This window comes from Haliaeetus albicilla, chromosome 2, assembly GCF_947461875.1.
Source record: "Haliaeetus albicilla chromosome 2, bHalAlb1.1, whole genome shotgun sequence".
NCBI lineage: Eukaryota > Metazoa > Chordata > Aves > Accipitriformes > Accipitridae > Haliaeetus > Haliaeetus albicilla.
This window is the reverse complement of record NC_091484.1, coordinates 44,029,373-44,043,625: the sequence shown is the minus strand read 5'-3', so window position 1 is coordinate 44,043,625 and position 14,253 is coordinate 44,029,373.

The window sequence follows — 14,253 nt, the reverse complement described above, 5'->3', positions numbered from 1 at the left end:
TCCATCGCTTAACCCAACAGACTTCGTAGGCTCAAGTTAGCACTGTGCACACCGCTGATTTTCGCCTTAGGAGCGTTCATCTTGGAAACCATGGTGTGAGACAGTCTTGCTGCTTCGCTTGAGTGCAGACTGATCTGCAGCAAGGGAAAGGGACAGGCATTTTGCAGTGAAGAACACCTAGTTTTGGTAATCACATAAAATGTCATTTTTCTCCAGAACTGCTGAGAATGCTTAACAGTTCGCAACCTCCAGAAGGCCTTCATAAAGGGCTGGGGACTGTAAATCCCACACTAGTATTGGCAAGCCTTCAACTATAGTGGGTCTATGTGCGTGAGTAACTGCACACAAATGCAAGTAAAGGAATTCACGGATTGTCTCACAGTGTCTTTAAAGAAACCCAAAGCTCTTTACAGACCACAATGTACCTCACACCCACAGAAGGACTTCTCTACAAAAGGGCTTTACACATGGAAGCCTGAATTGGGAGCATCTCAGAAAAATAGAGCACTGAATGATCCCTTGTGGCACTGAGCCCACTGCTACTAGTAATCCAAACCCCATGCTTTGCTAATTTAATTCTTTACCCAACAGAGTAGAGCACACACACTGAACTTAAAGCATAGTAGCTTTGAAGAAGGACGAGTCCTGTGCTTAGGTTTATATTATGCTACTTTGGGCTCTGGCCAGGCAGTCTACATTAGGGCTATGTATGGCCTCAGGAGATGCTGTGAGCTGACATAACTCACTTTGGCCAAAAGAGAATAGCACTTTTCTTCCTCACTGGTCCCATTCTTGGCCATACGATCCTATCGCTTGCCATGTGCTGGTGCTGATGCTCATCAGACCAAAACCTGCATGACAGAGGGCTGGAATGGCTTGGTGAGGGGAGGAGGACAGGCAGGTAGAAATGGATAAACAAGGAGAAAGGCCTCTTGTCTTCCATAGGTGTGAATCTTTCCCTAGACTTGGCTATCCTTTGAACTGATGTCAACATGTGACTGTCATCAACAAGACATGGAGACAACGGAACTTCAGGATCAGCACTTCAGCATTTTTTCAACTAAATACGTGTATTCTGACCAAAACCCCGCATCTTTACAGAAGAAACTCTCAAGTTTCAGCCAAGACATATAAATGTGTGACAGAGAAGGGATGTATAGAGCTATACACAGTATAGCTCTATACTCAAATCCTTTTGGGCAGCACAGCCAACTTCCCTGTGCTTTGGCCAGGAACCTCAGGTGTCTCAAAGAAGGTGGACATGGTCCTTGCTTGTTGGCTGACACATAAAGGATCAAACCGGCACTTACAAACATGAGCTGCTATTGCCTTAACTTGTAGCTCAAGGCTGTAACAGTATGTCTCTGCTGCTGAGTGGCGTCCCGTTAGCCCTTGCTGTGTGTCACCTTTCTAAGCCTCAACATACAGTAGTAAAGGGCTGTACTCATTACTCCTCACTCTGGCTTTGGCCCATAAGCCCAAGTGTCTTGGCCACCTAGTCCTATTATTTACTGCTTTCTCGGTTTGCCTTTCACCATTACGCAAAGCCTGTGAACATCACCAATGATATTGCAGCACAGGCTGTGGCCATTGTTTTGGGTCCTTATTTGATTGTTGAATCTTGCCCTAGTCACTTGTACATATAAGCCTAAATGTGTGGCTCTTGGGAGCTCTGTGCAAGCATTTCCTAAGTGTTACTGTGCACTGCCTGGCATAATTCAGCTGGACCACATGGACTTTCTCTTCAGGGAAATATCTGAGGTTCTCAGACACATCCATCTTTGTGCTCAGTTGCTATCTGATCTCTGGAGGCTCCACTGCAGTGTTCCCACACTGTCAGGCAGAGCTGCCTTCCTGCTTCTTTTGCACTGATTAACAATGTCTTGCCTCTTCTGACTCCCAGCTTCCCACTGCTTTGCGGGTACTCTGTGCTCAAATTCCCATTCAAACATGAACTGGTTTTCAGCTCTGCTGAGGAATTCTGTGGCCCGTTATCTGAGTACTAAGTCATGACACCCAGGCCTTGCCAAGTACACTGCAATGTCTTAATCTCAGTCCTTGCTTCAGTGTCCTTCAGACAGCATCATTCTTGCTTGAAAATGGAGTAAAAAATTAGTACAGCTAATAGCATGATGATTATTCAGGATCAGGTTCATAACTCATGACACAGTCAAGTGGCTCCTTCTGTGTTCTTCTGTTCACTCTGCACTGTCCCAAATCTGCCCTTTTGGGAGCAGTCATGCCATGCCACTGCATCTTCTTTTCGTCTGTCTGTCTTTTCCCTGTGGGGGAAGTATGGACACACCACACAGGCGAAGACCCTTCTCTCTGACATTTAGACAACTGCAGTGCAGGTGTATACAGATCAACTAGTCCCTTGCAGATCCTTGTACAGCCAATGGAAAGAAACAATTTTAAAGCACATCAAGCTTGTTCAGAGAAGTACTTTAAAATAGAGCAAATAATTACCTACAGTTCACTGACAATATTGACTATGTCTTCAGTGACTAAAATGGGAGACCAGTGTCTGGATGTGGAGTTCAAGGAGATGATAGCAGCTCTGAAATTGCTTAGCACTTTTCAAAAAAACCCCTCATGTTCTCATCCCTCAGCAGATAGGACTGACTCATCTGCTGCTGCATTTGCAGCTGATGATTGTCCCAGTCCAAAAGTACTAAGCATTTTACTGCCTCCAGTACCCTGTTTTGTTTGATGCCTGATTTGACTGTCTAGCACTACCTTTGAGAAGGGCTTTTAGGCAGGTTGATAGATTGTGTCTTTTATTGCATAAAAGATTTGTGAAGCCTCAGTACAGACAATGGGCAATGTCATTTTCTCTCATTCCAGTCTAATGTCGAGTGCAGTCCACAATGGCTTATTCACCACACTGCTTGTTGTCAGAAGGCACATTTCACTAACAGCCAAAGGCAAACTGGCAAAAATGTTCCCATCAAAGAAGCACAGGGAATGGGTCATTCTCAGCCCAGACATTTTCCCTTTCTGTATTCACATCATCTCTACTTACAAATGCTACAAGCTGATGGCTTCAGAGTAGTGATGCTGCTAGATTTCCTTTCCCAGTATCACCCTTTACCTCATGTCACTCCACAGAGTAGCAATGTTTTATGGTATGTGCCTGGCTTAAGCAATCTTTATGCTTTCAGATGCCCACCTGGGGCCTCTGACTAACCCCACCATGTGGCAGCTGCCTTATGGCTTTGCAGTACTCTGCTGCACATGCAGAGCATCTGGACACTTCCACTGATGGGGGCATTTCCTGAATGAGTCTGAGTGTGTCTCAGAAGGAGAACGGAGCTCAGCAGAGATTGCCAGATGCCTGGATTAGCTGGCCTCAGTCTCCTCTGCTGCATGTAGTCTGTGGTGAGTCTCATACCCCTTAGCAGCTGCCATAGCTTGGTGTCACCAGCCCAGCTTGCCTCTTGCTCAGGTTTCCCTTTCTCCAGTGATACGATTTTCACCCGTGAAAGACAGCTGATGCTGGACCTACTAGGGCGCTACTTGAGCCTGCTACCTGCCACGGGGACAGCAAGCTCAGTTGGTCTCCTGTGACCAGACAGGACCGGGCAGGGGATTTATTTCACTGCTGTGCTCAGCGCATCAGGATGATCGCACCCAACGTCTCACTTCCCACAACTGTGCTCTTTAAACACCCCACATGAGTGCTGGCGGATGTAATGACTCTTCCTTTCCAGAGCCTGGCCAGTTCCAGCTCACCAGAGGTGCTGGTATGACATTGCAGCTGATCCTGATCCAGCTGGCACCCAAGTGGCCTCTGAGCCCATGGGGGCTGGATGGTGGGCAGCTCTCTCCCCCGTCTGCGCTCCCATGAAAGTCACAGTGCAGAGCTCCTCCTCTGCAGTGGATGTCTGTTTGTCTGACTGCCTCCTCACTGCCTCAGTCCCTGCTTTTTTATTTCCTGGAAGAAAAGTTGCGCTGGGGTACAAAATGGTCCAGCTTCTCTCACTTCACATGTGACAGTCCATAGACCAGGCCGTTTGTCTCCATCCTGCCTGTGGTGAGGCTGCACATCCACCTGGTGTCCAAACGGTGAATTGATGGTCTGGTTTCACTCCCCGGACCCTGTGCAGTGTCTCCCTTTCTCCCTGAACGCTGCTCTTATGTCTGCCTGTCAGGGAAGGTACCTCAGCAGATGTCTCACTGCAGTTTTGCTCCTTTCCCTGGGTAGATCAGCTGCCCTCTAACTGTAGGAAATCTTGCTCAAAGATTGCAAAAATACCATGTAGAAAGACAGGTCCCTAAGCAACGGTGTCTGTAAACAGGGCCTTTCTGCTTTCAAAGTTGCAAGTCAGAGTTGGCCCTGCACATACTCACTCCCTCAGCTGTCCTGCCTTCGGGTGAAGGCGGGATCTCTCCAGACACTCTGCCTGGGGTCATGGTGGTCATCAGCTCTTCCTCACCCAGAGTTTGCTTCTGCTATCTCACTGACTTCTTGTCCTTGCCTTTCGCTTATACTTTTTAATCTCTCATCACCCTTTGCAGCACACTTGGTGTAATTTGTTTGCATTTCCATTTTTCCCATGCTTCTGAAACACTTCTTAACCTGGAAATGCAGCATTTTCTGGGGTCAGAGGACCAAAACCTGCCTTTGCACTTTACGCAGAGGACCGTTCGGAGGAGCTGCAGCAGGACCTCAGCTAGCATGCAAGCCAGGAGCCCCCATGCCTGCCAGTCTGGCTCATGGATCTCCCAAAATGTTTCTTCCTCCAGAGCGTGTTTCAGGGCCTGTGTAGGTGTTACCCACGCAGCGTATGTCCCGATGTCCGAGCCGCATCCCTGCTCTATCGAGGCTGTTCTAGCTTTAGCTACTGTGATTTTTCGCCCCCGTTTGCAAACGTATTTACCTCTCTCATTCCCCATAATTAAAGCCCTGCCATACAAAGCCACGCTATTCAGTCAGAATTCAGCTCAAATCCGAATCGAAGCCTCCTTGCCGCCTCTTTCCAAAACCCGGAGCCACGACAGCCACAAAGATTAAGCTGACTAATTAAAAAAAAAAAACAAATACCGCCGCGGCTGGCAGCCGCCCTTCGCGGAGCGGCAGAGGTAACAAATCCCCGCGGCGCAGGTAGCCGCGACAGGCGGCAGAGGGAGGCAGCCCGGCGGCCGGCACAGCCCGGCGGCCGAGGCCGCCCCCCGGGCCGAGCGCGGCGGCGGCGGCGGCGGCGGCAACGGCCGAGCGCTGCCACCTGGCGGCGGCCCGGAGCCCGGCGGCGGCCCCGCGGAGCCACCGCCCCCCGGTGGCGGCCCGGCGGCGGCGCGGCCCGGCCCGGCCCGGCGCGGGGGGGCGCGGCGGAGCGCGGCGGGGGAGAAGCGGCGCTGGCTGCGAGGAAAGCGTCCTCCTGCGTTCGCGGCAAGTGCGTTACGAATGGTAGTAAACCAACTAACTTCGGGGCTTGGAAGGATTCTTTCGTTTGTGTTTGATTTCCCTCTGCTTGAGATGTTTCTTTGCGGTTTCCTTTGCCGCAGGTCTCTTAGAACTCTGCGTGGGAAGCATCGTGACGACCTGCAAAAGGCCGGCCTGGCTGCGGTGCATGGAGAGGCGGCGGGCGCAGGCAGTGCTGGAGGTGGTCATTGTTGTGCCTCTCACTGCCCCTGCAGCCACGGTCGCTTTCCCACTGTCCCGTCGATGGAGGTACTGAAGCCCCTCAACATCCGTAAGCCAACAGCCCAATTCCTTTAATGCAGGCGAGGTGTGCTCAGGGCGGGTCCGGGACGGGGGAATCCTGACACACTTCTGCAAGAGAAGCATCATCTCCTGGGAGCCTGAGGGATGTCTGGGGACCCTCTGGGCTGCCACATTCCTCCTGGGCAGGGGCCCGGTCCAACCTTTTCATTCACTACAGTCAGGTAAAGCATCAGCTTAGAAAAGCAGGTATTATCTGTAGCCTAAGTTCTGTTGGGAAACAGCTTACCTCAAATGCTGGCTAGCAGTGACAACTCCTATTATATATGTATTACGACACCGGTAGTAAAACCAATGAGTAAATCAGCACAGGCAAGACAGGACCATTGAGGTACAGAGTAACTGATTAGGACTTAGGCTGAAAAAAACCCAAACCTAAGGCTGGCTCAAGCCTCAGGCCAATTTGTGTTCCAAACCTTTCATTATTTTTGCAAATATAAACACAATAATTGCATCAGCATGGGAAGGAAGCTCCGTTTGGTTCCCCTCCCCACCAGTAAGCTTCTTGCTTGGGCTGGAATTAATAAATACATCATAAACCCTGCCTTCCCCTTTCCCCCTTTGCCCCCCAAATCCCTCGGCCTTTTGAGATAGCATTGATCAAGCGAGGATCTCAAAATGCTTAGTGAATGTGGGCAAGTGAATTATTGCCTCCCTTGCCTCCAGACAAAGCTACAGGTCTGGTGGGGAGCCTCTTCGGAGGTCGGAGGAAAGCACAAGGTAGAGGAGATGAGAAATTTCAAGCCAGTGAAGGCCCTTGGGGCTCAGGGCTCACTAATGAGCAGGAGGAGGAAGCAACATGTCAAGAGAGGGGGAGGATGGAGGTGAGAGAGTAGGGCACGATCAAGTGTTTATGGGTCCCCCTGTGCCACAGGAGCCAGCTGCCTCACGTCCCTGCATGGCATTTGTCTTCCTGAACCTCCCGCTGGGAAGCGGCGTCTCCGTTTTGCTGACAGGGAAACAGAGGATGGCGAGTGATTGACCAGGGTCACGAAGGCAGCCAGTGGCTGGGCTGGAAATTGAGCTCTGGCCACTGGAGCAAGGTAGATAAGCAAAAGGGGAAAGGCAAGGGGGAGGGGGGAACCCAAGAAGTTGTGGCTTTTAATGGTGAAAAAGCACTGGGACTCTTGGGGCCTTCTTCAAACAGCATGGGAGCCTGCCTCTTGCCAAAAATACCAGCTGAAAATACTGGCATTCTTATTTCACTGCAAAGAGATTTGTGGACAGGACTTGGTCTCTAAACCACAGCAAAAAATACGCCAGAAAAACAAAACCAGCCCCAAGTTTATGTGGCAAGAAAAGTATTGACCCAAATCTCAACCACATGGCACATGGGATGTCGTGTATACAATGGTATCATCACGATTTCATAAGTGTTTGGGCCCGTTCAGCATAATTGCAGATAACTTACCCTACAAACGTGTGGCTGACTCCACTGGGTCAGGCTGAGCAAAAGAAACAGCCATAGGGTAATAGGGAGCAACGCTGGGTGCAGTCCTCACCTCCTTAATACTGAGCCCTACACACTATTAGAGGCTTCTGCACATGTGGCTGAAGGCAGAAAAGCCCTTTCCCAGCCCACTGTAGCAGAGACAACTGGCACTTCTGCAGATGTTTCACATTGCTCTAGTGTTTTGTCCAAAGGTTATTGCCACCTGGACGTGCATGGGTGCAGCACCGGGAGCACACGGCATGCTCCTTCAGGGAGCAAGCCTCCACCAGCCTTGGAAGAACAGACTGGGGTTAGAGTATAAAGAGTATAGAGTATAAAGCTAGGTAAATGGCTAAGAAAGGTTATTCTTCAGGGTCTGCCGGCAAGGCAGAGAGTCCGGCTGCAAACAGCACCATAGCACAAGGTGAGCGGCTGTTGTGGTGGTGACAGAGTTCATTTCCCATTTTCTCAGCGGCCCAGGTTTTTTCTGGTTTCAAATTGTTTGGGCGCTGTTAATGTGTCTCTCAGCAGAGCTGCTTGCTCCATCTCAAGAGACTTTGTCAGCGAGACATTTGCAGCAACAGCAGAGCTAGATAGCTGTCACTTGTCAGGACAAGAGGCCAACTGCCGGCCACTCCAGAGGAAGGCAAGGAATCAGGACAGCCACCAGATGAGATGACACATCACTGTGAAAGGCAGTGAAGGGCCTCTTTCTTATGAACTACCGTTTATTTTTCAAAGGTTTGGGCTACTCCAGTCGCTGCAGCTGGGAGGGACCTTGCCCTTGATCAGACTCGTGACATGCAATTCTCCAGTCAGTTTGGTGGTGCCTCACAAATCCTCATTTGGCTCCCCCCTGCCTCCAGCTTACTGATTTGGAAAGGCTTTAGCAAGCTTACTCAATTTTTTTTTTTTTTTGCTGGAAAATAAAAAGCATCTGCCCACTCATCATAGATTGCATCTTCTTGTAAGTCAGAGACCCTGCAAGCTGCTCGTACAAACATTTGCAGTGACACCAAGATGAAAGGAGCCGCATCTGGCCCATTCCACAGCCTGTTGTTTAAACAGCAGCACACAATTCATACTCTGTAGTTACAAAATAGTAATGTGCTTTTAATTTGCATGGGGTGAACCCAGGAAACTATAATTAGAAAGACAGTTTCTGGAAATGCAACAAGGAAATATTAATACAGTGCAAAAAGCAATCCAAAGCCTCCAGCCCCACAGAGATGTGTTGTCTAAAACGTTGCATTAGCCAGTTTTTCTCTCTTAATCCAATAGCACGGCATCTCTGGAGCAATCCTTTGTGAACATTTAGCCTCCTTGACTATAAATCTTAGCCATTTGACACCCAAGTTATTAAATTATATTTGTGTTGTTATATCATAACACAATGCTTAGCCATATATCATGCCCCCAAGGATAGCACAGAACCGGCAAACAGTAAAACAAAGCTCCTCCTTCCACACCCTCTTTAAAGCTGAGAGAATCGCTGTAACCTGCTGGCAGTGCTGGCCTGCGTTTGGATTTGTGTTTAATTTCACTTAGAAGTAGACCATGTTACGTATGCAGATTGTCTAGGTAATTAAAATACGGCTACTTTTACAAGGAAAGACAAATCGCCAGCACCAGCACATAGTCATTTCTTATTACAATTCTTAATTGGGATTTTAGAGGGGTCATAAATGTTGTGTCATGAGTAATAAAATGTTGGGGACTGAACAGAAGTGAGAAAAATAATCATGGCATTGAATTATTTAAGGTTTAAATTCCACTGCACGGTCCTGGGAGGGTCTTCAGAAGCAATCTCTCCTCCAGTGTGGATGGAGGGATGTCTTATTCAAACACCATATGGATGCTGTCTAACAGCTCCTATCAGTCGATTGTATGCTAAGGACCAGCTGTGGTTGCCTAGCAGTGTCTGCCTGCTGATTGACCCCCGGGGTGTAGCGCACATAACAGTTGGAAATCAGAAAATTCACCCGAAGTAGGGCAGTGCTTTTTATGGTGAATTACAAAGTCAATGATTTGCCTCTTGACATCGGAGATGAATAAAACCACCACGTCTTGCCTCGAATCATATTATGACTTCTTCTTGTGGTCGGTCCCAGTTGCTCTCACACCTTGTGCTTCATTTGTGGCTAAGGATGTTTTGGATCTCCAGGGGCTAAAAGTCTTCATGGTTAGCACTGATACTTCCAGATTCACTTTTGGCTGTGGTGCCAGTATGTGTGTGGCCACAGATGTTTTACAATTGCGGCAGGCACCTCCAGAGGAGCCTTTGCAAAAAAAGCTTCTGCCAGGTGTCCTTCTGCCCCTGTGAAAGAAGGAATATGGACAATTCCTGACACCCAACAGGGGAGTACCACACCCAACAGTTCTTACATCACTTTCTCATTGCTCCAGCTTTTTGCATGTGAATTTCTTGCAAAGTAATTTCTCTAACTTCAAAATCTGTACTAATGTTGTAACAGAGCCTTCCCTGTTACTATAATGTCTTTCTAGTTATCAATTCTTGGGCTTATTATGTGAAAATTAGAAATACATTATTACCAGAAAAGCCATTCTCTCAACTGCGCAGACATTTACAACCTGACATAATCTCTTAAAATCTGAATTGTTTGCAATGAAACAGACCTTTTTTTCTTCATGAAGATGTCAGAGAATTTCAATTTCAGCTAATTCTTGCAACCCTAATGAGTTTTCTTCTCTAAGGAACTGGCAATGGTCTTTATGCTGTAATAGTTCCAGGAACAATTGGAAACTACTTGGATAATAACAGAAGGTTTTTTAGATCAATATCACTTTTGTAATATGAAACTTTTGCCAGATCTCAGTATCTAAGCCATTCTCTTCTTTTTTTTTTCTTTTTCTTTTTTATGAGTATTTCCCTGAAAAGTTCATGTGCATTGATAGAGCTTGATACAATTATGCACACCAAGAGGTGACAAACAAGAAGTTAATGGACAAAATCCATAATATGATACCTGGAAAATTCTAGAGTTGCGGCATTGTAGGGATGATTTCCAAATAAGAGACCACTTCTTTTATGCATTTTGTAGGCTGTAAGGGCTGAACGCTCAGTGAGTCAGATTGGAGGTAAATATGTCTTACAAGCCTATTAGAGACATCCCCTTCTGTTCATATCAATAAGTTAATATATTAAGAGTTATTTTATTTGTATAGGTTGAAGCTTGCATTGACAAAACATGCTTTTTTTGCTGGCAAGTTGGGTTGACTAAACTGTACTACACCCAGAAAGATAAACCTTAACTCAGGTGGCAAGCACATGCCTGATCCAAATGTTGCACCAGTCACTGGAAAGAGTTCTTGGACTTCACAGGGCTTTGTATTTGTCCCAAGGAAGGAAGGTACACAACTGCTGTCATGAAGCTTACACTGCCTGTCTCCAGATAACTATTTCTGAATTGATTTCTTGTTCTCAACATCAGTTCTTTTAGCCTTTTTTCTTTCCTCTGCAGAAATGCCAAGCTCCTGTTCATTTCAGGATTTCCAGGGCTCTGGAGTCAGTTCCCTAGGTGATGTTGCAATGTGCCTCCTGGCATTTCAGCCATATGCTGTATTTCTGCAGAGCAAAACTGCTCAAGGTCTCCATGCATTTGAAAGCTTCAGGGTTTCCTTTGAACTGCTGTGAAACTAGAGGATACCCTGGGTGGTTTTCAGACATCTCTATTCTTACTGGAAGGAAAAGCTTGGGCACCTCCCATAGCCATCCTTTTGAATGGAAGAAAAGTAGTTCTGGGGGAAATGTCTGTAGTCTGCCCCAAAGCTGTTTGAGATTTATTGGTCCTGCACTGGGCAGGATCTTCTATATGTTGCCCTTTTTTTTTTTTTGGCAATGTCTTTGGCCAAGGTGCCATCTTTTTACCTGGTTCTAGTAGTCCCTCAGTTGTGAACTTTTGAGCGCTATAAAGTAGCCGTTCAGTGAGCTCAAAAGTGAGTATCATTACTTGCCCCATCACTAACACGTGCATTCGGATTCACAAGTTCCCACTGTTCCTGAAGTCTGGGCTCTGCGATTGCCTTGGGCCAGCACGTTGTGCCTGGCAAGGCTGTTGTTTTAATGCTGCTTCTTTCTATGCTGTTTTACACCCACTTTTTTGCTGTTCTTCTTCCTATTCACTCCATCTGCTCTTAAAGCTGCTGTAAGGTTGCTGTTTCCTAATATCACTTTTAAACAGGAGAACCAAAAAATTGCAATTTCAATATCAGCACCTGCTCAAAACTTTAAGACCACCCACCTAATTACACTTTAAACCAAAAAGCAGTAGAAAAAAGTAGCAAGCATGCTCTGGCTGCATGAGGTTTCCAGATCCGGGTTCATTCCACTGCAGTGGGTGTTCAAGAAGGCTCATGTCTACCTCTATATGAAGGAGCCTTGGGGCTCTTGGGTTTGTCTCTGTACCAAGAGTGACAAACAGTGAAGGACTGTGGCTCCTGCTCCGCTTCCAGTACAGCATGTTCCTTGTCTGTGAGGCTGAGGGGGTGGAGAGGCCTGTCCAGTTTACTGCACCATCTGCTAGGTTCAGCCAAATCGCTTAATCTTAACAAATTTCAAAGGGAATGAGGTCAAAACTTCAGAGGTGACCTTAACTCTTCATAAAATGTTTGCTGTCTCAGATGTTATGAAGAAAAGGTTGTTTCAGAGGAGTGGGGATGGCTTGCCAGGATCCCTCCTGACACTGAAATGCTCTTCCTTCTCCTTCCGCAGATACCAGAAAGCTCATCACTCCTCTGTCTCTGGCAGCAGCAACAACCCACCCTTGGGGCCTCCCTTACCTTCCTCAGCACCGCAGCTTCCATGGCACCCTGTGTCTCTGGGTTGCGTGCCCATCTTCTGACCCCATACCTCATCTCTTGAGTCCCCAGGATGCATCTCTGTACACCTAGACAGCTTTACTTCCCCAGGCACTTTTCACTGCCATACACCCTATAAGCGTCTGGGGACCCCCTTTAGACCCTTCTGGGGTGGGACCTATTTAGGGCTATCCCTCAACCAGTCCTTCCCTGCTCAGACCTTCTCCAGATGTATATCGATTAAGTGGCCCCCAAACACTGCCTAGCACAAGATTTTCTCAAGACAGCACCCTTCCTTTTCTGTAGGTCAGATGCGCACTTTTGCAAAAGATTGCTCTGTTATTTAAAGGTATAGAAATATTGCTTTTTTACACACAATACACACAGAAAATCCTTGACTTTAACATTTGCCCAGAGCTCTTCAGGTTTGTCATGCAGTAAAATGAGAATCCAGAGCACTTCAGAGGACCTTTCCCTTTCTTGTGTCTGGCCACAAGGAAAAAGCACAGAGACATTTAGAGCATGGGGACAATAGCCTTTGAGAACAGAGTATATTGCTAGAAACATCTTTCTTTCAAGTATCGTTACCTGGATCCGGCTTTTCAGCTGTGGCTTCTCCCAGGTGTGCATTTCCCCCAGGTGGGAGCAGGAAAGAGTGATGTTTCCATCTGCTGCATGGCCCATGACAAGCAGGACTCAACCAGCTGGGGTTTCATCTAGCTGAGACAGAAGATGACAGCAGCCCAATGATGGCTTTGAAGGGGAGGGAGCATTTGATCACACAGACCTCTGACCTACCCACAGAAAGGGAAGATGTGAAGTATTTTTATGTTCATATTTTTGGGGAGGGAGGACAGTGCCTAAGAATCAGGTAGATCAGAGACAACCAGCGGCGTTAGTTGTGCTCCACTTGGGTGGGAACAAGAGAACAACACGTGGTATTTTAGCACCAGACCCTGGCTTGAAACACAGCTGAGGAAGACAAAGGATATCAGCAGAAAACCTGGGGATGCAAAAGGCTTTTTTTCATTAGCCTCTTCACTATCCCACTTAACACAGGCTGGTTCAAACCTGGATGTTGATCTGCCAGGTTTCTCTGCCTCTAAAACATTTTTTAAACTGTTTCCTCCTTTGCCAGGAATGATGGAGGGATATCAGATGCCTGAAATTTTGTCAATTTTTTCCATGGTCTAATAAAAGACACTACCTTTTCCTATGAGCCTTGCTTCACTCTGAAACTGAAGAAATGTTACTTTTTAATTAATCTATTCTTAATGTCCTTAAAACACTGTTTCATGGTGGTAAGAGGGCTTTAAAAACTCCATCAAAAAAATTATCTTCTTTGATGAAGCCCTAGATATGCAAGCAGGGTTCTCTTCAGGAGTTGTTAGTCCTTGGTGGCCTTTCTTGAGCTTGCTTATGGTTTTTAACAGAGAATATGAATGCCATGTAGGCTGCATGAAAGGAGAATTGAGGCTGACTTGGCATTTCTATTTAGACGAGTGTGTGGGTTCAGATGCTTGGAGACAGATCAGTTGCCACCAGAGAAGGGATGTTAGGTCTGGAAAGAGTGGTGTCTTACAAAAGGGAACAAAGCTTGTTGCAAGTGAAGAGACATGGTGGAGTCTAACAAAAAGGTCAAAGTTTGCTATGTACTATGCTTTGGCTGCTTTTTGGCCAAAGGCTGCTGCTGAACAAGACTTTTCCAGTTTACATGATTTTTACTTTCTACTGGGACATCTCAGCTCCCACAGGAGTGGAGGAGTACAAAAGTGATGTGATTTGCATCAAGCCTTACAAGCCCGAGTCAAACGAGAGTCCAGAGTGCTGCTGCCACCAAATCCTCTGATGTTCAGTGCAACAACAGAAAAGACAGAGTACCATTCCCACAGGGGGACTGGGCTCTTTGCCTGTGACACACCCCATCTTTCCCAGACAAGCTCTCATGAATGCCATGCAACATCAACACGCCCATTGACTCCATCCCCTCTGGCACAGAGCCTTGTGCCAGGCCCCCCACAGTTGCTCTGATTGTGCAAAGTGCAGAGGAGTGAGATCACTATGTTGAATTTTGAGGAATGGCCAGCAGATGGGAACAATCAGATAAAGCCGGTAACCATCACAGAGGAGGAAAAAAATCTAATTAAATTCTCCTGAGAAACATGGGACCTAAGAAAGACCTTTCTTTCTGGTGCTGTCCAGCCACTGCTTCAAATCTTCACCTGAAGGAATGAAGTGACTGCACAGCCCACCTGCATGAATGAACTATCACAACGGT